Below are 26,484 nucleotides of genomic sequence, written 5' to 3'. Positions count from 1 at the left end.
AACACACTTAAAATAAATAAAAATAAAAAAGAGAGAGATTACAGACTATATTTTTAAACGTCAGCCAGCTTCAAATTGCTAAAGGTGAAGACCCAGAGATGACTCTTTAATGAGTGCTGAAGACTTAAAACAGTCAACATGAGAAATGAACATGAATTTTAGGGGTGTTGGGGGCTCTTCATATAAAAGAAAGGAAAAAGAAAAAAAAAAAAAGCAGGGGTTAAGCCAACCTGGTATAAAATACAGCTAGTGAGAAATTACCAATTGCTGGAATTATCAGGAATAGAGATACCTAGTCTAAACTTTTTATTGTTTACTGATTGGTGTTGATATGTAGTGTCTCTTAAATAACCCCAACTTTTGATAAAATGAGAAACGCATAAGACCTATGTTAATGATAGAGTAAGGGGAAATATAAGGAAAAGGACATGTATTACCTCTCTTTTGATGTAATATTTGAATAATATAGAAATGAAAAAGAGAACACTTAAGGTGGCAAGATGCAAAGCAGAGAACAAACATTTAATGAGAGCAAGAAATTGGAGCCTGGGCTCTCCATGATTATTTTTTTTACTGCAATAATAGAACTACTTTATTAAACATATGGATCGTAGTTATTTTATACAAAACACGGTAACATTTCTTCCTCTCCTTAGCTCCACGAGGCTACCTCTCGAAAACCTCATGTTTCTAAAAAACACTTTGGGCAGCAGTCATGACATGGTAAAGGAAGGTGTAATTCCGAAAGTAACACCACATAACCAAAATGAGGAACAAAAACAGGCAAAGGTTAGTGGGTTTCTTGGTTAGCTCTCTGCTCACAGGCCCTAGACCTACTCATCTTCTTGCAATAGGAACCATTTCAGGAATAGAGACTCTGAGTATTATTTAAGTAACACCACTCAACTCTCTTGGTGGTATCCCTCTTCGATTTCCATCTATCTTGATATTATAACTAACTCATCTATAGCTTCTTCAAGAAGTTATACTCTGGTTTACATACCTGTCAGTTACTTAGCCCGCTTTGAGCTTCAAAAAAACAGAACAGCAGTGAGTTTCAAAAGGATGTCAATTGAGACCTTATTTATAGATGAAATCTATTAATACTTTCTGGAAGTCAATTGGCCAAACATAAGCACGGCTGGAGACAACAGATCGTGAAAATAGGCTCAGTTGGAAAATATGTTGGGTACCCAATTAGATCCAGTTATTCTGCATCTGTGGATTTAAAATGATCATCATCCACAGTGGAATAAATGTGTCCCCTCGTTGCTTGGAAAATCCACAGCTTGCTTGATTGAGGCTACAGTCATGTGCTAGAGGTGGTTCTTGAGTTAGTGAAAGTTCAATCCTTCAGGTCATGGGCAAGCCTTAATCAAATTCAGCACCTGGTTATGGCCACAGCGAGGCCATTTGCAGTTCCCACCAAAGTCCCCTGCTGCCCCCATTCCTGGACTGCTAATAGGTGCTGTCCCCGCTGAGGGCTGGCTGTTCGCTTTGCTCAGTATCATACGAGTATTCACTACTCCTAGAATATGGGCAGTGAACTCATTTGTGTCCTCCAGGGGCAGGATCGTGAAGGCCACCAAGTACTTTTGGTTCTGGAAAGACCTCAGATGGCCAGCCACTTTCACATACATTTTTGGAGGAACCACAGTGTTTTCACCGCTGGCGCCATCTCTGTCAACCCACTGGTGAACATCCACGGGTGCAGCTGTCGTGTCTTCTGTTTTGGAAACCCTGCTGGTTAGAGCCTTCTCTGCAGGTCTGATTATCCCCACAATAGTGACCTGTGAAATCTGAACACCCCCGATTCTGAGTACCTCATCTTGATCCCCCTTAACCAGTATTTTTTTTAAGTAAAGTTTATTGGGGTGACAATGGTTAGTAAAGTTATATAGGTTTCAGGTGTACAATTCTGTATTACATCATCTATAAATCCCATTGTGTGTTCACCACCCAGAGTCAGTTCTCCTTCCATCACCATATATTGGATCCCATTTACCCTCATCTACCACCCCCAGCACCAGTATTTTTGAAGTTCCCCAAATGATTCTAATGAAAAGGCAGAATTGAAAAACAGTGATTTAACCAATGGTTAGTCAAATACTTGAAATTTTTCCAATTTTATGCTTGGACATCAGTAAACACCTTTGTAGCTAAATCTTTGTCATATCCATAATTATTTCCTCTAAACATCTGGAAACATTTAATATCTGGTGGCAGCAGAACCTAAAGACTATTACTGGTCAGCACCTAAACCTGGTTAGATATATGGGTGTTTACTGTAAAATTCAACTTTTCTATATATTTGAAAAGGTTCCTAATAAAATATTGAAGAAAAGAACACTTGGAGGTTCTTAATAACGTTAACAAAAAATATCCAAAAGCAGTAATGAACTAGACCTCCCATTCCCAGAACAGAATTTTTTAATAGCAAACATATTGATTTATAGAAATAGCATCTCCAAGTGGACAGGAAGTACAATGTAGTAACAGCAAATTCCTCAGGGGACCAGGTGGGTTTTGCAACTTTGAAGCATTCGCCAGAGAAAATGCCGTCTACATGGGTCCCTCCTGCACTGGATTAAAAAACCCTGTCCTCAAGGAGCTCACGACTCCAGGTCTGGAGAGAGAACAGCCAGTGAATCATATTCACAAGTCATGGGCAGACAGAGCGTGCAGCAGAACAAAAGGCACTTCGTGGCTGTAGAGTGAAGAAGTCCCACAGTCAGGAGAGTTTTCCTAGAAGATGTTCCCTTGGGACTGGCCACTGTTCCTCCCCAAGTCCTTCTCCCTTCATCCCCTCGACAAGTACCCACCAGCATCAGCAATTAACTACAGAGACAAAGACATTCCAGGTCATTACTAACACAACAGGAGAAAGCAGTTCAGGTTTAACATCAGGCGAAGTGAATTCAAGTCAAAAGTTTAAGACACATTTTATACTGACAAGATGTATCATCCATATAGTAGATAGAATCGCCTTTAAAAACTCAACTGTATGACATCCAAAGGTAAAAAGCAAACTGTTAGAAATACAAGGAAATGTTAAGACCCCTGCCATTACCTTATGGGAGCTATCTGTGCCCTCCACATGGAAATTTTTTTTTCACCCTATGCCTCTAACTTTGTTCATTATTAAGAACAAATATCTAAACTAGGAGAACCCTACCTACTCTATAGGATGCTTGATGGCCAATATGGGCAAAACTTAGGGAACTGCATTCTTGGAGGACTGTCTTAAGAGGACATACCTTTGTCATTAAATATCTAAGGATCAAAGGACTATCAAGTTGGAATGAGACATTTCACAACTCTCCTGTGTTTTGATATGACAGACATACCCAGTGAACTGTCACAGAACTCTCTTAACAGGTTTGAATGAAAAGAGGAAGGAAGGAGGAAAGGAGGAAAAGAAGTCAGGAAGGGAAAAAGGAAACAAAAAAAGAACCTTTACCAAGTAGTCTGTACTGTACTAGGTGCTTTCACAAACACTAGTTCTAAATTACATGCCTGTTGGGTCAGAAATAGTCTCCCTGGCATTAATCACGAGCAGGGGCAGATTTCTTTAAAGCCTTAAAGCTTTGAACATGAATTAACTTGTCCGCTCAATCCAGTTCTCTCTTATACAAATGGTGTGAACGTCCGCGGGGGTTATGAGCTCAAGGTCTGTGTGTGCATTTCAATTTCTCATCTCATCTCAATTCCAAAATAGATGTCCCAGTCTCTAGCTTTTAAACCCGTCTAGAGGGAGATGTTTTTTTCTTCAACTTTCTCTCTCTTGCATGTGGGACTGGACAGTAGAACAGACACCAAACACCCCGGGGCTGCCCACCATGAGACTTCATGAGCAGTGTTCTGAGGACCCTTCATGTTGTGGGTTCGTATACTCTGCACTTACTTGGATAGAAAAAGGAGCTAAAGAAGTTCGCCCTTTGAAAGAGGTGGACATGACTGATATCTTCAGATGTTTGAAGGACTGAGATGCTGAAGAGAGATTAGCTTTCCTCTGCACATCCAGAGGGTAGGGCTAGGATGTGGCGGTGGCAAGGAAGCCATCTATCTGCTATTAGGTTGGTACAAAAGTAATGGAGGTTTAAAAGGTTAAAAATAATGGCAAAAACCACAATTACTTTTGCACCTTCCCAAATGGAATGGGCTGCCTGTCTGGTGAGATAATGTGTGTCCTCCACGGGGAGGATCACACAGAAGCTAGGACATCTGTCAGGGCTGCCCTCGCTGGGATTTCTGCCTAAATTTGACAAATGAACTAGACCAGTGGTTCCCAAGTACATGTCCAGTTATGACAACATTTCTACTGATCTGAGACAAAAACTATAAAAAAAAAAAAAAAATAAGAAGAACAATGTCATGAACTACGTATTCCTAGTGCTCACTTTATTCCATATAAAAAATTGCTCCCAATTCTGAAATTATACAAAGTCATCCCTTCCTGCTTTTTCACGGTTAGAGTCTCCTTTCTTCTATGAACTAAATGGTGGTATGAGATAATGACAGTTGTTGCTTTTGTTTTTGTTTTGTTTTTATTTATATGGCAAAAGCAAAAACAGAATCACTAAGCTGACTACCCCCAATTTTTCTTCTATGTTAATGCTTCATAGAATTCAAAAGTCAGGGAACTACTGGCCTAGATAAACTCAAAAGTCTCCCAGTTGTTCAAGCCAAAACCTTGGTGATAGGGTCATCTCCAAACTTTGAGTCTTCTCCTTCTCTCAACACCCACATCCAACTATTACCATGTCATGTTGACTCTATGTCCACAACATGTCCCCAAAGTGACCCTTCTCCCCTGCATGGTGACCTAACCCAAGTCCCCATCATCTGTCACCAAGACCACTGCAACAGGTTCCTACCTTCAATTCCTTCACTTCAATTCGTTCTCCACTCAGCAATCAGAGAAATTAAAAACGTAAATTAGGAGGCGGCCGGTTGGCTCAGTTGGTTAGAGCGGGAGCTCTCAACAACCACAAGTTTGCGGGTTCAATTCCCACATGGGATGGTGGGCTGCGCCCCCTGCAACTAAAGACTGAAAACGGCAACTGGACTTGGAGCTGAGCTGCGCCCTCCACACCTAGACTGAAGGACAACGACTTGGAGCTGATGGGCCCTGAAGAAACACACTGTCCCCCAATATTCCCCAATAAAATTTATAAAGAAAAAATGTAAATGAGGTCATGACCTCCCCATAAAGCCCTCGAATGGCTTCACCTGCCCCCTAGAATAAAATCCAAATTCCTTACGATGAGAGAAGACCCTACAAGATCTTGGCCTGTCTCCCTCTCCAGCCTCCATTTATCCTTTTGTCCCTATGGCCTTTTCATCCTTCAAACAACCCAACATGGCTTCTGCATTAGGACTTGGCACTTGTTCCTTCTGGTCTGAACACTCTTCCCCCAGATCTTTCAGGGCTCATTCCTCCTCCTCACCATTTGAACCTCAAATTTTTCCTTCTTAAAAAAGTATTCCGAGACCACCTGATCTACAGCAGCTCCCTCTACCACCCCAGTGTCTCTTCATCAATATGCCTGTTTTGCTTTCTTAGGACACATATTTATAGTTTAAATCATCTTGTCCACTTGTTCACATGTGTATTGACTGTCTTCCATTCTACAAGGACCACTCCCTGAGGGCAGCAGCCTCATCTGCTTGCTCATTTCTGTGTTCTCAGCTAAAGGAACAGCACTTGGCAGTTGAATGAATAAATGAATGAATGAATGAATGAATGAATGAAAATCTTCCAACTTTCAGATTGCAGGACCCATTTTCTTTTCCAAAATATCTTTGTAGGAACAAGCACACTTAAAGAAAGCATTATTTATCAAAGAAAAAAGGCAATGTAATCTCTAGCTCTGATCCAAATCAAAATATGATTTATAATAAAATTGTCTCTGTTTTGTTGTTTTGTTTCACAGTGAGATAGGGATCGTGGCAGCTTTTGAATCTTAAAAATAAGTGGAAGCAATGCTCAAACTGAGAAAAACACGAAAGGTTCTCCAAATGCCGATGTCTCAGAATATACTCAGAGATGGACTGAAAAATGATAGTAATAATTACAATACTTATAAAAATAGCTAGCACTTAGCTTATTCAGTAATACTAAGCATTCATCTGTCACCTTGCTTGATCCTTACCACAACCCTACAAGGAAGACACTAGTATTATTCTCATTTTATAGATCAGAAAAAGTGACCCACTTAGCTTCAAGCTATCTCCAGAAAAAAGTGACCAAGGCTCTGACAGTGTTTCTTACACTTACTAACTTTCAATGCTCATTCCAATTTTTTCTCTTCCCAGCTTCTGTCAGCATGATTTAGAAAGTGGAGCGAGGAGGAAATCTTTATTTCCTCTAACACATATCATCTGTCATGTCCTACAAGTTTTCCTTAACAGGATTTGAATTTTTAACTTTCCTGAGACAAGTTATGCAAATAAGCACAGCCCCAAAGCATGCACGAAATAGGGTGTGCTAGCAACAGGAACGTGGAACAATGGCGCCCCTGACGTTTTCTATTATGGCAGCAATCTGCTGAAAAGCAGCCGTTTCAACGTGCAGAGGGTCGGGATTTTGTCAGGAAGAACTGCACAGTTCTTGATCTGGCTCCAAGAGCTGACTCTGCTGTGAGAGGCCAAGAGCTGCCTTTAATTGACTGTCTCCTGCCCCCATTCATTAACATATGTCACTTCAAGACAGAGAAAAAAAACACTCCATTTGGAAATGTGCCTCTCCACTCAGAAGGGTAAGCCTTCGCGTCCCGCCTGGATAACACTTTTCATGTGGCGATGAACAGCAATATGGCAGGCTAGCACCTTTTCATCCAGAGTACCACTGACATATGTCTATATGCAAAAGAAAAAGAAAAAAAGATATTCCCAGATTAAGTGGCTCGTGGTGGGAGTGACACCTGAAGCAAGATCAGAGGGCAGGGGACAAGTATTCAGGAGGTCTGAAAGAGGCATGCCTCTATTTAACTAACATTAGGAGAACCCATGCAAAAAATCAAAAGCTCTGGGCCTTAAACAATTCCACAAAGAAAGGCACAGCTCTACTGCGTGCAGGGGGCCGACCCGTCCTATTGTCCTAATGATAACAAGGGGCAGAGGCCCGGCTTGGTCTCCTCTGAGCTCAAAGGTTTAGTACTGCGAGGTTTTAGATCCATTTCTAAATGGCCAGATTTAACGTGTTGGCATTGAGAGCCAAGAAACACATTCCTTTATAGAAGGCATTTGTGTTCCAGACAGATGCTGGACATATCAGCTTCACATTACCGACTGGCTTTTGCTTCTCAAGGATTCAACACACCATTTGTAACCTGATCTCTATCTTTTTAAAGACAAAAGCTGTACATTTATGTAAAAAAGTGAATGGCTAGTGATGATGGTTGCACAACAGTGAATGGACTGAGTGTCGCTGAACTACATACACTGAGAAATGGCTAACATGGTCAATTTCACGTTATGTATATTTTACAACAATTTAAAAAATTTTTTTTACTAGAAAAAATAAACAGAGACACATTTGAAAGTTTCATCTTTAATGATGAAGTACAGAGATATAATAATGCTGACAACAATAATTTTACATAAACATATTTAAGTATTAAGGGATGACAAAGGAAAGAAGGAAGAAAATTAAAACAAATGTGAAATATTCTGTTTTCAGGCACAATGTTTGCATGGGAACCCCAATCTTTCACTACCACAAAGTGAAGGCATTTTTTTTACTGAAGGTTGGGCTCAAAATATTGAATAGATTTAAAGGTCTTTGGGGAATTTTAATAAATTGAAAATCAAATCTCTTAAGATTCTGAATATTTTAATTGTCTAAAATGATAGAAATACTGTGTTTCAATTAAATTTTGAGTCATTTTACAAAAATCCCTTGAAAAGTTGTCAGATTTGTTTGGCATCATCAATGGAACAGAACGGATTTTATTCTTTTTTATGGCCAAGTAATATTCCATTGCATATATATGCCACCTCTTTATCCAGTGGTCTACCAATGAACACTTAGGTTTCCTCCATATATTGGCTATTGTAAATAATGCTGCAATGAACATAGGGATGCATATATATTTTCAAATTAGTGGTTTGGGTTTCTTTGGGTAATTATCCAGAAGTGGGATGGCTGAGTCATATGGTAGCTCTATTATTATTTTTTTGAGGAACCTCCATATTGTTTTCCATAGTGGCTGCACCAATTTGTAATCCCACCAACAGTGCAGAAGGGTTCCCTTTTCTCCACATCCTCACCAGCACTTGTTTGTTGATTTATGGATGATGGCCATTCTAACAGGTGTGAGATGGTATCTCACTGTGGTTTTAATTTACTTTTTTCTGATGGTTAGTGACGATGAGCAGTTTTTCATGTGTCTATTAGCCATCTATGTGTCCTTTTTGGAGCAGTGTCTGTTCAGGTCCTCTGCCCATTTTTGAATTGGATTGTTTGTGATTTTGGTGTTGAGCTATATGAGTTCTGTATGTATTTTGGAGATTAGCCCCTTATTGGATGTATCATTGGCGAGTATCTTCTCCCATCAGTAGATTGGTTGTCTTTTCATTTTGTTTATGGTTTCCTTTGCTGTGCAAAGACTTTTTAGTTTGATGTAGTCCCATTTATTTATTGTGTATTGAACTTTTAAAATAATACACAAATACACACATTCACACACACACACGCTTAAACATGTCAGAGACTTTTCTGAAATGACACACAAGAAACAATAGTTGCTTCTGTGAACAGGAAATGAATAGCTAGAGAAATAAAAGGAAAGCTTCCCTTTTAACATGAAGTTTTAGGATCTTTTGAATTTTGTATTATCATTACCCAGACCCCCCAAAAGAAACACTTTTTTTTTTAAGGAAAAGGCAATCAATGTAAATATCTTACCTGCCCATGCTGATTAATTAGCTCCAGATTGAAATGATTGAATTGACATTTTTAGAAAAGAAACTGAAATACAATCCACTCACCCCGGCCAGTATAGCATAAAAGCAATGAAAGGAGGAGTTATGAAAAAAAATTTAAGAGCCAAGACAAATGAGTAAAATTAAACTTTTCTTTTGTCAGCTGTCTCAAATATTCCAAGTTTTTAGAAAGTCTTTTGACTAGGAAGACAAAACAATAATTATCCATATTTAGGAAATAAAAGCTTTTTAAAGTGTTTACAGATAGAAGTGGGTTTTAAGGAGATTTAAAACACAACTCCCAGATTCTCCACTCCCCCCACCAACACCTGAGCTGTCACCTTATCATAAATATGAACAAACCTCGTTCTAATCCCAGCCACGCACAACTATCAATAACCAGGATTTATCGGAATAGGCAGGAAGTGTGGCAAGTAGCTCCAACCCTTCCAATGTGGCCATTAAGAATATTAGTTTTGTTTTATTGTTTACAGGAACTGTTTCCTGCTCAGGCCAGTTTGACAGTCCTGACCAAAATAACATAGAGCTGGGCTCAGGCTTCTATGTTGTCTCCAAGAGAAGCAAAGGAGCCCAAGGCTGATTCCCCACCAGAGGGTGCTAGAGAGCCCAGCGCGGCCAGGGCAGGCCAGGGTCCCCTTCATCTCCGTCTGTTGCAGAACAGCGGAAGGGCATCAAAGAGATGAGAAGGAATTTCGTCCTTGAGAGAGCAACGGGAAACACTCGACATGGTTCAGACCCAAGTAAAACCTACCTGAGACAAGAATTTTAATTCTCCAGAACACTTTCGAGAGATTAGCATACTATAATTATTGCCAATGCACTGCTGTTACGTCTCTGGATTACTTTTTTTGACATGCATGAGATACTCGTATACACAAGTGCAAATAAAACAAGTCGGTTACAAGGCCTTTCCCCACCTGCCTTTCCAGTCTTATCTTTCATTCCCTCCCCACCCTTGCTTACTCTGTTCCCCCCTCATAAAACACTCCATTTCCGGTCTCCCCATTGAAATATGTCCCATCTTTTTAAATAAGGCCCATTTCAAATCTCAGCCCCTTCCCCAAACCTCCTCTGAACATCCAAGTCTCATGAGATATCTCTGAATTCTAAGACATTTAATACTTCACATTATGTATACACACATGTACATATATATGCATACACATATACACATGTATGTATCTATGCATACACATGTACGTATATATGCATACACATATGTATGTATATATCATTGTAAGAGGAAATGAAATATAACAATGAGCCATAACGTGCAATTGAACATAACAGTCAAGAACACGGGCCCTGGGGTCCAGGGGTTGAAATTCCCAGGCTACTTCGTACTTCGTGGCCTTGAGGAATTTCACTAACCTCTCTAAGTTGTCTGACGAGACCCAAGTTTAAGAACTACGACTCATTGATACATTCACTTTGTTCAGCGAGTATTTGCTAAGAGTCAATTACGTGCCAGGCCCTGGATAACGAGGTGAACAAGATCTCAGCCTCCCTAAGATTCTAACGGACGAACAGGCCCAGGGAAATCTAGTGGAAGTGGAGTCGAACTCATCATAGAATAACCCACAGATAACCAATAAACTACTCCAATGGGAAACTGCTTTCATGGATGGTTTTCCAGAACATTTTTGTGACGACGTCATCCAGCATAAGATAAAACTATGATTATGACTATTTTGTGAATACAATTATTTACATTTCTAGCAACGTAAGCATACATCCTAGATCCTTAATTTATTTTTTTAGTTCTTATTTCTTTAATTGTGGCAAATGATTTATTTTTAACATAAACATTTCCCCTTGACTAAGTACTGTATAGTGCTTTTATATAAGTAATGTACATTTATATATTTTTTCAATGACTAAGGATTTTGCCAAGCCTCAGTCATAGTTCTAGACATAGTCTCATTATACACTTTATGTCTACATTTCTACACCTGAAATGAGAAATACAAATATAAGAAACTGAGCTGAATGTATACCCACCTCAGGACATCCTTAAAATTGTTTTTAATAATCTACTTACTTTTAATAAACTAAAATGTGACTTTTTCTTAAGAGGGCTTGACTTACTAAATTAACACTCCAGCAAATATTTGAGTATTCACTGAATAATGCTTTATATGCTAAAATGTAGATTGGAGGTGGGAATGAATTGGCAGATTTGAATTAATTAATTAGCTCTTAATTAACAGAAGTTTTGCTCTAATTAAATCGCCAACAACATAAACAATAAAAAAATGATTATCTCTTCTATCTTTACGAGAATGATGTAAACATGGCTTCTTCTTTTTTTTTAATTTATTGGGGTGACAATTGTTAGTAAAATTACATAGATTTCAGGTGTACAATTCTGTAATGTATCATCTATAAATCCCACTGTGTGTTCACCACCCAGAGTCAGTTCTCCTTCCATCACCATATATTTGAACATGGCTTCTTCTTACTGGTAAAGCAGGCTGCCTGCCTTTCTCTTGCTTTGCAAAACTATGCGAGCTTGCAGCTGTGCAGGATCCTTTTCTATCTAACAACTGATGAAAAATAAAACACCTTTGTCACGTCTACCTTTGTGCCCACATAGGAACGCCGTTAGCCAGATCTCTTCTTGGAAACAGGCATAAATTCACTAGTCTTAATTTTAGTTACTGAAATTGTACCTTAGCAGAGAGAGAAGGAAAAGAGTGTAACTTTTTAGGCCCTAACTTTTGTGAACTCCATGGAAGAGAGAGTCACAGTAGATAAATGAAGAAGAAAAAGGACTTAATGACACATTTAACTTACTCAATAGAAACGTCTGCTATCATCCCAGTTCATGTAGTTTGTGATGGGACAGGAATGCTAGACTCTAAAAAGCAACAACCCTTTGGTGTGACATTTTGTTTAAAAACAGGGATGTGGGGCGGCCGGGTAGCTCAGTTGGTTAGAGCGCGGTGCTCTTAACAACAAGGTTGCTGGTTTGATCCCCACATGGGCCACTGTGAGCTGCGCCCTCCACAACTAGATTGAAACAACTATTTGATGGGTCCTGGAAAAACACTTAAAATAAACAAAAGTTTAAAAAAATAATAAAATAAATGAAATGAAATGAAATGAAATAAATACAGGGATGTGATCTCATCACTGAAAAGCTGGTAGAGAAAGCCCTTCGGTGTGCAAGGCTCAGAATAAGAGGGAATTAGTACCAACACTTTAAATTTCATTTTGGAGGTTTTCAAAGCAGCTCACGTCACATTCATCCTCCCAGCAACCCTATGCCAGGAGAGTAAGATGCACACTCTTGACCATTGAGGGATTTAGTGACTTACTGAAGGTCAGAGTGAGTTTTCCACAAGTCCAGGTTTCCAGCCTCTACTGGCCGATTCCCCTCACATGTTAGAAAGCATTCTTTTCCTCCCTCTATCTCTCACCCTGTTCTATTCTCAGACAAGGTTGATGCCCATGCTGAAAATAGAATCCCCTTCCACTGCCAAAAGCACTTCCCTTCATTGTCCGACAGAGAGGAGTCACGAGAAGGTGGCAATGACCCATCAGGCCTATCTCCAGATGTCCCCCAATGATGCTGTCAGGTTTAGCAAAACAGTAATACAAGCCATCCAGTTAAATTTGAATTTAACAGAAAAACACGGAATAATTGAGTACAAGTATGCGATATTTGTGACATACTTTACAAAATCTTTATTTGTTATTTATCTGAAATTCAAATTTTACTGGACATCTTGTATTGTATCTCACACCCTACGCCCACTCGTCCCCACGTCTACCTTTGTGCCTACACAGGAATGCATCAAAAACAGGAAACCCACCCAGGACACAGGAAACAACCCACAGACACTTCAGAAGGTTGTTCTCAACTCAGCTATGCAAAATGGTTCTCCCGTCCAAACCTCAGAGAATTAGGCTCTTAGGTATTTGACAACAAGCTTAAAAAACATAAAAACACAGTGATATGTATGGAGTTTCTTTCCTAATTACAAAAGCAACATGTGTGCATTTTCCAAAGGTGGCTGCAACAATATCTCTCATCTCACTTTTCTACAATATGACCGAGAGCTGGTGTCTATGTCCCTTCCCTCTTGGATATGGATGAGCTTCTGACATGTACCCAGTAGAAATAGCAGAAGTGACACCACACAACTTCCAAGGCCAAATCAGAAAAGGCAGTGCAGCACCTCACTCACTGTGTCTTCACACTTGGAGCCCTGAAGCTGCCATGTAAGAAGTCCAACCACACTGAGGCCACCACCCTGGGAGGGGGCCACGCCACATGGAGAGGCCCCCTGTAGGGACTCCAGCAAACAGATCCAGCCTTCCAAACCTCCCGGCCTGGGATTCAGACATGGAAGTGAAGAAGCCTTCAGTTTGTTCCAGCCCCCAATCGTTGCGGCACCCCCAGACTTCAAGCCTTCCCAGCTGAGTCTGAGACAAGACAAAGCAGAAACAAGCTGTCCCTCATCTTCCCAAATTCTTGACCCATAGAACTTGTTAGCATAGTAAAATGACAGTTGCTTTACACCATCAACGTTACCACGGTCTATTCTGCAGCAATAGTAACTGAAATATATCTAATACATGCTCATTGCAGAAACATCAAAAAAGAAAAGTCACTTGTAATTCTACATGCAAAGGCAATTGCTTTCCAAAATTTGAGGTATGTGCTTCCAATAATTTTCTATGGCTTTATGCATACTTTTTTCTTCTTAAACAAGGAGAACACAGGTCTAATTTTTTTTTTTAATTGGGGAATATTGGGAAACAATGTGTTTCTCCAGGGCCCATCAGCTCCAAGTCGTTGTCCTTCAATCTAGTTGTGGAGGGCGCAGCTCAGCTCCAAGTCCAGTTGCCCTTTCAATCTTAGTTGCAAGGGGCACAGCCCACCATCCCATGCGGGAATTAAGCCGGCAATCTTGTTGTTAAGAGCTCGCGCTCTAACCTACTGAGCCATCCGGCTGCCCAACAGGTCTAATTTTTAGCTTCAACAACAACTAGGAAAAATATCTTTCCATCTCACTGAACAATTTTGTCTTTGACAATAATAACTGTAGTAGCTGTTACTGTTTCTAATTTTTTGTTATTATGAACACCTCGACACTGGCCATCCCTGTACATATGTGTTTGCACTCACCTATTTTTGCCTTAAGATAATTCCTACAAGTAGAATTGTTAGGTCAAAAGTCTTGGATATGAGGTCTGACAATTACATTCACAAACTCATCTTAGAAAAAGTACTTCATACCTCATTGCTGAATATCATTATGGTCACCTTCAAATTACGTAATGCCCTTGGGAAGCTATGCCAAGCACCTAGTCCACCCTTCAAAGCCATTTTGGAACTCTTTTCCTTGAATGGCCATCAGAGCTGTCGTCATATTACCCTTGATGTCCTGAATGTCATCAAAAAGTCTTCCTTTATCTTCGGGTAAAGAAAGAAGTCATTGGGGGCCAGATCAGGTGAGTAGGGAGGGTGTTCCAATACAGTTATTTGTTTACTGGCTAAAAACTCCCTCACAGACAGTGCCGTGTGAGCTGGTGCATTGTCGTGATGCAAGAGCCATGAATTGTTGGGGCTGGCGCGGTGGCTCAGGCGGTCGGAGCTCTGTGCTCCTAACTCCGAAGGCTGCCGGTTCGATTCCCACATGGGCCGGTGGGCTCTCAACCATAAGATTGCCAGTGTGATTCCTCGACTCCCACAATTAAGATTGAACACGGCACCTTGAGCTGAGCTGCCACTGAGCTCCCGAATGGCTCAGTTGGTTGGAGCATGGGCTCCCAAACACAAGGTTGCTGGTTCGACTCCCGCAAGGGATGGTGGGCTGTGCCCCCTGTAACTAACAACGACAACTGGACCTGGAGCTGAGCTGTGCCCTCCACAACTAAGACTGAAAGGACAACAACTTGACTTGGAAAAAGTCCTGGAAAATACACACTGTACCCCAATAAATCCCTGTTAAAGAAAAAAAAAAGAAGCCATGAATTGTTGGCTAAAAGTTCAGATCGTCTAACTTTCCTGCAGCCTTTTCAGCACTTCCAAATAGTAAACTTGGTTAACTGTTTGTCCAGTTGGTACAAATTCATAATGAAGAATCCCTCTGATATCCAAAAAGGTTAGCAACATCGTTGCAACAAGTTCACAAACTTAATTGTCAGAACTCATACGTTCCAGCAACCCCACTTCTGGGTATTTATCTAACAGAACTGAAATCAGGATCTCTGAGAGATATTAGCACTCCTGTGTTCACTGCAGCTTATCACAATGGCCAAGATGTGGAAACAGTTTAAATGTCCATCTGTGGATGAATGAATAAAGAAAATGTGGTGTATATCTACAATGGAATATTATTTGGCCTAAAAAAAAGAAATCCTATGCTACATGCTGTCACGTGCTACAATGTGGATAAAATTTGAGGACATTATGTTAAGTGAAATAAGCCAGTCACAGAAAAACAATTACTGCATGATTCACTTACAGGAGGTGCCTAAAGTAGTCAAATTCATTGACTCAAAGAGTGAAATGGTGGCTGCCAGGGGCTGGGGCAGGGGGAAGACATGGAGGGCTACTAATCAATGGGCATAAAGTTTCAGTGAAGCAAGATGAATGAACTCTAGAGATCTGCTGTACAAAGCAGTACCTATAGTCAGCAATTCCGTATTATACACCTAAAAACTTCTTAACAGAGTAGATCACATAGTAATTGTTCTTACCACAGTAAAATAAAATTAAAATAAAGACTAACCTTTAGACTATTAAAAAAAAGCATACGTCATCATCTTCACCATCACCACGTGACCTCTGTCATACCAGGAGAGCTGCCCCAGCATAAATATATACCTTTCTATACTAGTAGACATTTTTTTTTCTCATCATGCCCCACCATGAGACTTTAATAGTACAGACATGCTGTTTATGTACGGGGTCCCTTTGGAGTGCCACAAACCAATGCACTCTCTATCAAAATATCTACGATTTCTTTGTCCCTGGCCGCACAAAGAATCAGCGGTCACTGCCTTGGGAGTGACATGGCCCCCCTTCCAAGCGCCCTGCCTTGAGGGATACTCGGTCTATGGTAACCTCAAAAGCTTCCAGTGGGCATGCTTTGCAAATCCTCGATCCCCACATTTGAACGTGGTTCCTCTGAACAACACCACTGTGCAAACCACAGCCCACGCGGGAGAGTCCGCTGAAAACCCAGCCCCAATTCTGACGTCTAGAAGTTTCACAAAAACAAACCCACAAACTCAGGCAAAAAAATTGATCATCTACTTTTTCTTTTTCTACCACTTTTAAAGAGGGAAGAACTATCCCTGATCATTTTTGAAAAGAGGCACCTGGACAAATGTCTTGTCTGGGCTAAATCAATAAGACCTTCCACGCGTTTTACCCACCATTTATGATACATAATCAATCTGAGAATGAAAACTGACAGAGAAGTGCTGCTACACAAGAGCTTGGAGTTATTAAATCATTGGCTAATGAGTCTTCTGCAGTGCATTGGAAGATGACAAATTCTCTCAACCCTCTAAGTTTCAATTTAAATAATCGAAGGTTCTTCTCAAGGTCAGAAAGATCTTGTGTTCATTAATTGTGGTGAGATGGGGGTTTTGTTGAGTATTAAGAAATAAAAATGATCATTGAACAACGAGGACACAGGATAATCCGTTGCTGAAAATAGTATACTCAAGCAGCCTGGAAAGTTTACAGTGGAAGAGAATGTACTCAGGCAAATGCCAGTGACCTGCCACTTGGTCACAATAGTCTCCTTCCTGGTGTGTGTTTTGGATGAATTCTTCTTAAGATACCAAACACAGCCCCACCCCCAGATTATTTCCAGTAAGTTGTGCTTTAGTACCATGCCTTTGGCCTCCAAGGAGACAAGAGTAACAGGAATAACCATATGGCATGCACATTTATTGTAAGAAGTTGTTGGGGATATTGTTTGCTACATAATACAATGTCCTCTACAAGAAGGAAAAAACGTATCGTTGGTTTCAGCCCCGGGAATGGTTGTGCTTCCCTCAAGGAGTCGGTTTATTCTCAGATACAAGCCTTGGCATGTGCAGGTTTGATCCTGGCATTTTCAGCTGTTCAGAAGAGACGAGTCCGATGGGCCTCGCGTCTAACTCACAACCGCCGTAACGCTAGGCTGCGGTATGAAACTCCGGCTAATGAGTGAGTCTGGTGCCCCAATGTGCACATTAGCAGAGCTGTGTTGTCGTGGAGGTATGCAGAATGGCCTTCCTTGTTCTTCGCTACACGGTCCTGTTTGGTCAGGCTTTCCTCCTCTGAGTCAATTTTATGGCCCCTTCTAAAGTTGGACTTTACTGCATCAATTCTGGGTTATAACCCCATTCTTTTTCATGATTCCATCTTAATGCAAATAAGTTTAGAGTTTCCAGGTGCCCTTCCGAAGAGCCCAGGGATCTTCCAGTGTCATTTCACCCTGAACAAGCTCAGAACGCTCAGCCCTGTGGCAACCCCTGAGCTGGTCTCTGCAACAAGACAGAATCCAGCAGAATCCAGCTGCTCTCCCTGACTCGGGGCCACTGGAAATTCTCCTTTCAAGGAAAGAGTTCCATCGTGGCTGAGGAGAGGGATGAGGAAAAGTAAAGAGGAAGTAGAAATATTCATCTTTCCTCCACAATAAGAGGGAAAAAAAGGTCATCTTTGCCAGCAAATGAGGGAGAAAGTGCCAGTTCCCACAAGTTGATTTTTTTTTTTTTAGTTTCAGGTGCACAAAACAATGTCATAGTTAGACATGCAATGTTACTCAGCTTCAGCTTCAGGTGTACAGTGCAGTGGTCAGGCATCTACACTGTCCACGAAGGGGTCTCCCTAACAAGACATGTGCCCATCTGACACCGCAAATTGACTTTTGAGAATTACTTCTGGGTATTTTCCAGCAGAGGGCGCTCTGGTTTAAGTAGAAAGAACAGCAACCTGGTCCGCTTCCCAGAAGAGAAACCAGAGACAGCACGCTGATTGCCCGCCCAGCTCCAAAATTTCCATACAGAAGGCACCTGGGGTAACATTCTGGGAGGGACTGAAGGTGTGTTTACATACAAGGCGAAGTTGGACTGCAACTGCCCATAGAAATCCGTGGGACTTTAGCAGCCCTTCTTTACAAATCACCCCTTAGAACAGTCACCAAAAATAAGTAAAGTATTTCCAGCAATTAAGATCTTTTTTATCAGTAATTTCCCCCAATATGTCATATCATTGGCTCCTTCTGTACTTTGAACATTCACTCAACAAGCTTGTTTTAAATTCCTTTTATGGACAAGCAAGATGCCAGATGCTGTGGGGACTTGAAACGTATAAATCCAGTCTCTGTCCCAATGAGTTTATCATTTAAAAGTGGGGTTTAGACAAATACACAAATTACCATATTCTGCAAGTCAGAACATGGCCAACACTGTCAGAAAGGTTCAAATAGGTTACAGCAGAAAAGGAAAGTTCACATGAAGCTGAGGAGAGTAATGAGGAAATCATTCATGGTCGAGCTCACTATACGACGCTCAGCTTGGCCAGCCTTTACTCTGGGGCGGTCTCCAGAGACCTACCCATGTCGGATTATTACAGACATCAAAAGAACTTCCAGACTTGATACTAGGACCTTGTATATACCGAGGGTGCCAAAAAAATGTATACATAGTTTAACAAAAGAAAAAGCTATTAAAATATATACTGATAACAAAAGACGAATACAAGTCATGTTTGACTTCTGCAATTACAAGAGGCGCTCAAAGTGGTTCCCATCAGAGTCCACACACTTCTGATTACGGCAAACTACTGCTTGAGCAACGTTGACCAAAGTGTCCACTTGTATACACTTTTTTGGCACCCCCGGTATTTAATCCTCATGACAGCTATACAAGGTAAATATTATTCTTACAGATGAAGAAACTGAACACAGTGATCGCACGTTAAATGTCATCATAGTCGGCATTTCAACCTAAGTCTATTCAAGTCAGACGCCTATGTTGTTCTCATTACTCCATTGTGCCGCTCTCAAGTGCAACACTCCCTAGTAATTGTATTTCACTAAACACAATGTTTTGGAGGGGAAGTATGTAAGCGCCAAACGGGCAAAGCCTTGGTAAACAGTGGGCCTTTAAGGGGAGAAGGAAGGGATATTTTTAAGATGGTCCTGATGACACATCCCAGAGGCACAAAGGTCTGTGATTTATTCCTAGGTCTCTGATTTATTTGTCTGGCTATACTTTTTACCTCAGCAGAACCACTAGTTAGCAGCCTCTTTTGAATATTAATAACAGTAATTTTCAGCTGGCCTTCAATGAATTTCTAGGACCTTTGTACTGAAAGGCCAGTGTCCTAATAGGAAAATGCTGTGTCTTTTCCACAAATCCTGTAGGTGGAGCCCATGCACTGGTTTTGACGGAAAGAACCAGCATTGACCTTTCGGGAATCGGAATAGGCAGGCACGTAGCTACATCAAATGTAATAACTCCTTCCATTCTAAGTGAAAATGAAGGAAGTATAGCCTTGCTCCTTGTATCTTCAACTAAAAAGTCTCCCTTTAAAAAAGGATTTGTTCACCTGCAAAGGATATATATCCTGTTCACTGAAGAAGAGCCAGCTTCAAGACACCTCTAAGCCCAAACAGCCATACGACCTTGAGCAGGAGCCTAACATCTAAGGTCCCTTATCTAGAAAAGGAGAAGGGTGATCCACACAGCTTCCAAAGTCCCTTCAAACTCATACATTTTATTTTGTTCCCCTCAAAAAAGACTCCTGAATGGTCCCTGAGGGGTGGGTGGGGAGGAATTTGTAAAATCAAAGTTGAAAGGACTTTGAGGATTACCCAGCTCAAAAAGCCATTCCATTCTTGGAAATCCTCTACCATTTCTCCCCCAAAAGGTTGCTGCCCTCCAGGAATCATCAGTGCACTGCTTCACAGGACAGCTTCTAGGACTGCTGGAAAATTCTTAATGCTGTTTCCACACTGGCCCTAATCCTACATTCTCCGGTAAAGTCTTACCTCCTGGGCCAGGTCCCCACTTCATAAACTCATATACACATATGCACACCCCCAGCCTATCTGTATCTCTTTTAATCCTGCAACCTAGAAGTAAATGAAATGCTCCAGATAACTCTAACTACAGCAGAGTAAAACAGAACTGTCAACTTCCTTGTTCCAAAGGCTGTAACTTTATTATTTCACATTAGTAGCCACAGCGCAATACAGACTCCTGAAGGAACCTAGTCAACTAAAACTGTGGCTATTGAGCACTTGATACAGTTCCAGTGCCACTGAGGAACTAAATTATTTTTATATAATTTTAAATTGTATGCAATTTACATCATTTTATACAGTTTATATAATTTTAATTTATATAATTTAAATTGAAAAACAGATAACTCATCTCAGTTATTGGAAATCTTTTTAATACGTTTGAAACAACCTGGATGTGACTATCTACTTTTTCAACTGTACATTTTATAAAATCTCAGTCAGAACAAGTGTTTCCAATGAAAATTTAGCTTCTGGATTGAGATATACTCTAAGTGTAAAATACACGCTGGATTTTGAAAATTTCATACAAAAAAATATAAATACCTCAATCGTTTTTACATAGATTACGTTGAAATGATAATGTTTTAGATAAATTGACTTCAATAAAATATATTATTTTTAAAAAATTGTATCTGCTTCTTTTTACTTTTATTAATGGACCTACTAGAAAATATAAAATTACATTTATGGCTTGTATTATTTATAGATCATGCTGCTGCAAATTATTCCAAGTAGCTGCCAATCTGTGAGTCTTTCCCATGAAAATATGTCCAGTTGGGTTTTCAGAGTCCAGTGTAGAACTTTATAATAATCCCCTTTACATTTCTATTTCTTAGATATGCTTTATTATTCCAACCAGGCAATATGGTCTTTTGGAATTTTGATCCCATATAATTATAATCCCCTTCAACTTCATGTTATCCACAAATTTGATCAGTAAACTTTATTTATAGTCTTTCATGTAAGTCTTTGGTTAAAATATTGATGGTGTCACTTCTTAAAGATATTAGAAATCACTTTTCATGTGAGAAACAACCCATTAATTAAGCATTACCTTGGATGTACTTTTTTTTTAGCTAAATAATAATTCACCTAATTGTCATAGCTTACATTTTTTTACTGAATTGCCCTGATCTCCTGCCAAAGAAATGATGGGCAGAAAGACGGTGGGGACAATCAACAGCTCGGGGCAATCAGGGTCAGGGGAGGCCTAGGGCTGCGATGAGCCATCTAAGGAGACAAAATCTGAGATAAGCAAGACCGCAGTTTGAGAGACTGGACCGTCCCAAACTAGGCTGGGCTTTCAACAACAGGATGAGAAGTGCAGGGCCTGATAGAACTGGGACCTGCAGGTAAGCAGGCCAGGTGGGAGGCAGGCACACCTGGCGGAAGTTCAGGGTGAGTCAGTCTTTCCCTTACCTCTCAATTCCCTTTGCCTCCCTCGTCCAGGGTCAGCGAATCTTAAAATCAGAGGACTCTTAGATATCTTTTTATTCAAACTTATAGTCTGTTCTGCAATATCCTTGCAACATTGGCCACTCAGGCCATCCAGACGCTAAAACACCTCCACCACCAGGGGGCTCACTATTTCACTGGGAACTGTGCAATGCGCCAGAAAATTTGACTTGTGAAGGAATCCTTCCTGACAATAAGTGGAAATCTGACGCCTTACCACTTCAACTTACTGGTCTGATGTCTGCCTTCTTCATAAACCTAATTATTCTTCAACATGACAGGTATAGTTCCATATGAAGGCAGCACGTGACCTCCTTAATTCTGTTCACATGACCCTAGCACTTTGTCATTCTTCATTTGACGTGCGCTCTTCTTCAACACTTTCATGAGCTTATCAGTGTCCCTCACAAAGTGACTACCCAGCACTGAGAACCGTCCTCCTGCTATGTATCACCTCCCTATTTGAGGCAGTCACATTATATTGTTAATACATTCAGAATTGATGATCTACTAATTTGAACAGATGGTTTTAGGCAATGCTTTTCATTGTGTGTTCCCATGCATCTCCGAGTATGTCAAACAATGCTAACCAATGTGGCCCATTGTTCCCTGGAATCCAGATGTTTTCTCAGATTCCTTCTCAACACAATCTCCAGTCAGCCACGGACAGTAAACACAGATACAGCCTATTTGACACCTATGTGCCAAGTTTAACCTCCCCTACCTAGTACCTCTGCAGCTGATTTTTATCCAACAAATCAAAGGCTTTTATGTTTGTCCTCAACTGAATTTATTGATATTAGATTTGGCCCATCAAGTCCAGTTTCATCATCTGCATTCTATAGTGCTTAATAGAACATCTGTGACGCCATCCAAATGCTTCCCTTCATCTTGTATTTCTTTTAGGATTGCTCCCTAATGGTGATGGGAAATTATCTATTTTAGCATCTGATATATTTATTGAATGGAGTTTTATGCTCTCTGTTTAGTCTACAAGTACTTCCAGTTCATATTAAATTAGCTGCCTTTTCAATTGATGTAGCACTGCTTTTCATGTCCATTTCCATGATAAATTTTTATTAGGGACCCTATGGGATACAAGCAGTAGCTGTCCTTGACAAGATGGCCCAGAAAATGTGCAAACGGCCTCTGCTGACTTCAGCAGGAAGGAAAATGTCCCACGTGTTTAACTGAACTGATTCGCAATAATTTCTTACCGGGATCAGGAGATTCCATGATCATCGACTCACATTTTCCTGTTTCATTGTCATTGTCATAGAAATCCTTGGGGCCAGGGCAGAAGACATGCAACCTTTAAGAAGATTCCAAGATGGTACCAAGTTTAGGTTTTCCATGGTGGGTCTCCCGTAGGACGATGCAGTTGGGAGAGTGTGGACATGGAAGGTTCTGCATCTGAACTCTTGGACTACGTGCAACACACACTCACAGAGGGAGACCAGCAATCATAACAGCTTATTCTCTAGTTCCCACAAAATTGACAGTCCATGCTCAGTGTTCAGTAAGGAGAGGTCCTCCTCAGGAGCAAACTAGACCTCTTGGGGAGTTGTATTTCAGTTCACGGGTAAGTCTTTGGTCCCTGAAGCAGTGTTTCAGTCAAACGGAATCTCAGTGGTTAAGAATGTGGCTTTTTACACACCCAGCTGAATCCCACTATGACAGACCACTCCATTACAGAAAGTCAGAATACATTAAGTAGCTCCTGAGTCATAGGCCAGCCTTACTTACCACAGACGTGTACACCGGATATCTAGGAAACAGAATATGATTCACATAATTCCTTCACCTCTCCCTGTCCTCTATCCACGCACTGTATTATTGGGGACATGATGCTCTGCCAGACAGTCTATACTCTAATTGAAATTACCCACAGACAAAAAAAAAGAAAGAAATTACCCACAGACAACAATGTGATGAAGTGGTTTGAGCACAGAAGCTGCAAAAAGAGATCCATTTTCCAATCCAACTCGGAGGTTAATGATTATATGTCACTTTGGAAAATCATCACCTCTTTGTTGAAATGAAAACTAAGTCCAAATGCTTTGTGTTGGGTCAGACCCTCTAACTTTTAAGGGGGGAGGTCAGAGCTCAATGCCTTATTCCCCCACACATACATTCCTATCCCGATAAAGGACAAAATAGTGTCTACAAGATGCATAATTTGGAAACATTACTAAAGAATAGAACTTTCCACAGGAGGCAAAATGGAGCTCAAAAGGTCCTGCACCCCATACCAAGTGTAGGAAAGAGAGACTTTGGGACCCCTCCAGCTTGTGGGTATTCTCCCCCTAACAGGCCCAGCAAGACTTCCGTGGGACCCACGTCACAGGAAGTAAGCCAATAGCAAGGAAACCGCAGCTGGCTCTTCTCTGGGTCTTAGGTAGGTAGGAAGAAAGAAATTCTGAGGTTCCCATACCAGCCTCCTTGCTATACACAGGAGAGACCCAATAGGGATTTGGGACAACTTTGTAGCAGGGAAAAAAAAAGACTATTTGCCTGTATGGTCCTTTATCCCAGAAACCAACCATCTCAGTAGGGGCTTGGAAGGGACATGGATCGTGGGAATATGGAAACATGTCTTCCAAAACAACAGACATTCTGGAACCAGGTGGCACTATAATATGAGGTCTGACAATTAAGTTTGCAAACTTGTTGCACCGCTGTTGCTAACCTTTTTTTATATCAGAGGGATTATTCATCATGAATTTGTACCAACTGGACAGTTAACCAAGTTTACTATTTGGAAGTGCTGAAAAGGTTGTGGGAAAAAGTTAGACAAAAACAACTGAACTTTTCGCCAACAATTCACGGCTCTTGCATCACGACAATGCACCAGCTCACAGGGCAATGTCTGTGAGGGAGTTTTTAGCCAGTAAACAAATAACTGCATTGGAACACCCTCCCTACTCACTTGGTCTGGCCCCCAATGACTTCTTTCTTTACCCAAAGATAAAGGAAATATTGAAAGGGAGACATTTTGATGACATTCAGGACATCAAGGGTAATACGACAACAGCTCTGATGTCCATTCCAGAAAAAGTTCCAAAATTGCTTTGAAGTGTGGACTAGGCGCTGACATTGGTGCATAGCTTCCCAAGGGGAGTACTTCACAGGTGACTGTAGTGATATTCAGTAGTGAGGTATGTAGCACTTTTCTAGGATGAGTTCGCAAACTTAATTGTCAGACCTCATTGAGTGAAAAGTAGAACCCTGAAGTCAGGTGAGCTGGTTTTCCATCTTAGCTCAGCCTTAATACCAACTCTGTGACCTTGAGCCTCAGCTCCCCCGTCTATATAATACTAGTAGCCCCCTCACAGGGGTAAGAATGAAGAGATCTGAGGCACTTAAAGAGATGATCAGAGTAAGAAATCCTTAACTATTAGCCATTGTGATTGTAATGAACTTTTCGAGCTGAGGTTAGAACACACAGATTTGGTGTCAGCATAATCAGGGCTTTGAATTCATATTACAAATACCCACATGGAGCCTCAGAAAGGTACCATTAGACTACAGACACCCTGGGGCGGCCCCCAGAGAGAATATTTAATAACTAAGGAAGCTTCTGGATAAGGTCACATCAATTTCGACTAGTTAAAAATTTGTCAAGATCCTTATGTCCAGAGTACAGCACCCCCTACCACATGGCACCTCAGTGCCGTCTGGGAGTGCCACCATGTTCCACACACTTTCCTTTCTATGTCAGATTATTCTTGTTAAGATGTCATATTCGCTTTTACTACATTTAATTTTTTAGCGCACAGAATGACTGTTCACCTTGTTCCACATCAACGTTTGGTCTAATCAAATAAGCAATCTGTCTGCACGAATGTTCGTTCACCTATAAAGAAAGGAACTGATGAAGTGTTTCCTCTTCTAAATGTACCTATAGTCTTTGCCCTGTAGCTTCTGGTTGCCTCCTGTGGCTTCTAAAATCCTGTGCAAGTGACATTGTACATTTCCTACAACCATTTAAAAACTTGAAATTTGGTAAATTAGACAGTGTCGTCTTTCTCCTTTGGAAGAAGAAATTTCAGTCTTGTCCTTTTCCTAAATCATTTTATGGACCATTAATTGAATAGATAATGTTTCTCAGCAAAGGCTGAAGGGTCATTTACCATTTCAACTTGACAACTACCCGTGATCACAAGAGGGCAATAAGAGAGAGGTGACACTGAGCTCTCATGAAGAGCAGAAGAACGCAGACCTGGCTGGAATCAGAAAGCTACACATCTTAGTCTCTTATTCTGCATTTACACGTGAGATAAGGAGATGACTACCAATTTTTTCACTATAATGAACCTCTGTTTCCATTGGAAATTCTGAATATCAAAAAGCCTACTGGTGTGATAGTTTGGTTTTAGAAAAGCAGAGGATATATTTTGCTCTTTGAGATTTAAAAAGTAGCTGGATGAAAAACCCAAGATCTCATCCCAAATGCACACGCCTTGTGCCCTTGTGTAAAATTTCCTCTTTCTTTTTTTTTTTTTTTTTTTTTTTTTTTTAGTAAAGACAACAGGTCTTTTAACTGCTTTACTAACCAGGATCAGAGGAGTACCTGGGTCTCTCAAAAACAAACATTCTGCAAGTGACTAGAATTAGTGGAGGTATCAAAGTGATTCTCCTTTGAAAAGATGTCAAATAAACAGAAAAAGAAGGAGTCTCAGTCAGAATTCTGAGTCCTTGAATTAAAATACAGCGCTATATCAAATCAGTCTCCAGTGCCCCGTCCCTTACCACCCCCCCAACAACCTGATTATCTGATGAGACCCTGCTTAACGCACTGCATTAAAGGAGTCACCATGAGCAGAGGGGCTGTGACCACCAGTGGCACAGTCAGCTGGTCAGTTACTTCCACCACAGGGCAGCTAGCAGAGCCCTTTTTAAAATCATGCTAAAGAACAAATAACATAAAATTTATTATTTCCACCATTTTTAAGTGTACAATTCAGTGACATTAAGTACATTCACATTTTTATACAACCATCACCGCCACCCATCTCCGAAACTTTTTTTTTTA

The 26,484-nt window shown here is 40.7% G+C and overlaps 1 pseudogene; it reads right to left on the bottom strand.

The window, feature by feature from the left end:
* Positions 1-1,141: 1,141 nt before the first annotated feature.
* LOC109444036 (replication protein A 32 kDa subunit) overlaps positions 1,142-26,484 on the bottom strand; it is a 59,128-nt pseudogene continuing 33,785 nt past the window's right edge.

Source organism: Rhinolophus sinicus, linkage group LG14 (genome assembly GCF_036562045.2).
Source record: "Rhinolophus sinicus isolate RSC01 linkage group LG14, ASM3656204v1, whole genome shotgun sequence".
Lineage (NCBI taxonomy): Eukaryota > Metazoa > Chordata > Mammalia > Chiroptera > Rhinolophidae > Rhinolophus > Rhinolophus sinicus.
The sequence above is the reverse complement of the archived record's forward strand: the minus strand, read 5'-3'. Positions and strand labels throughout refer to the sequence as shown.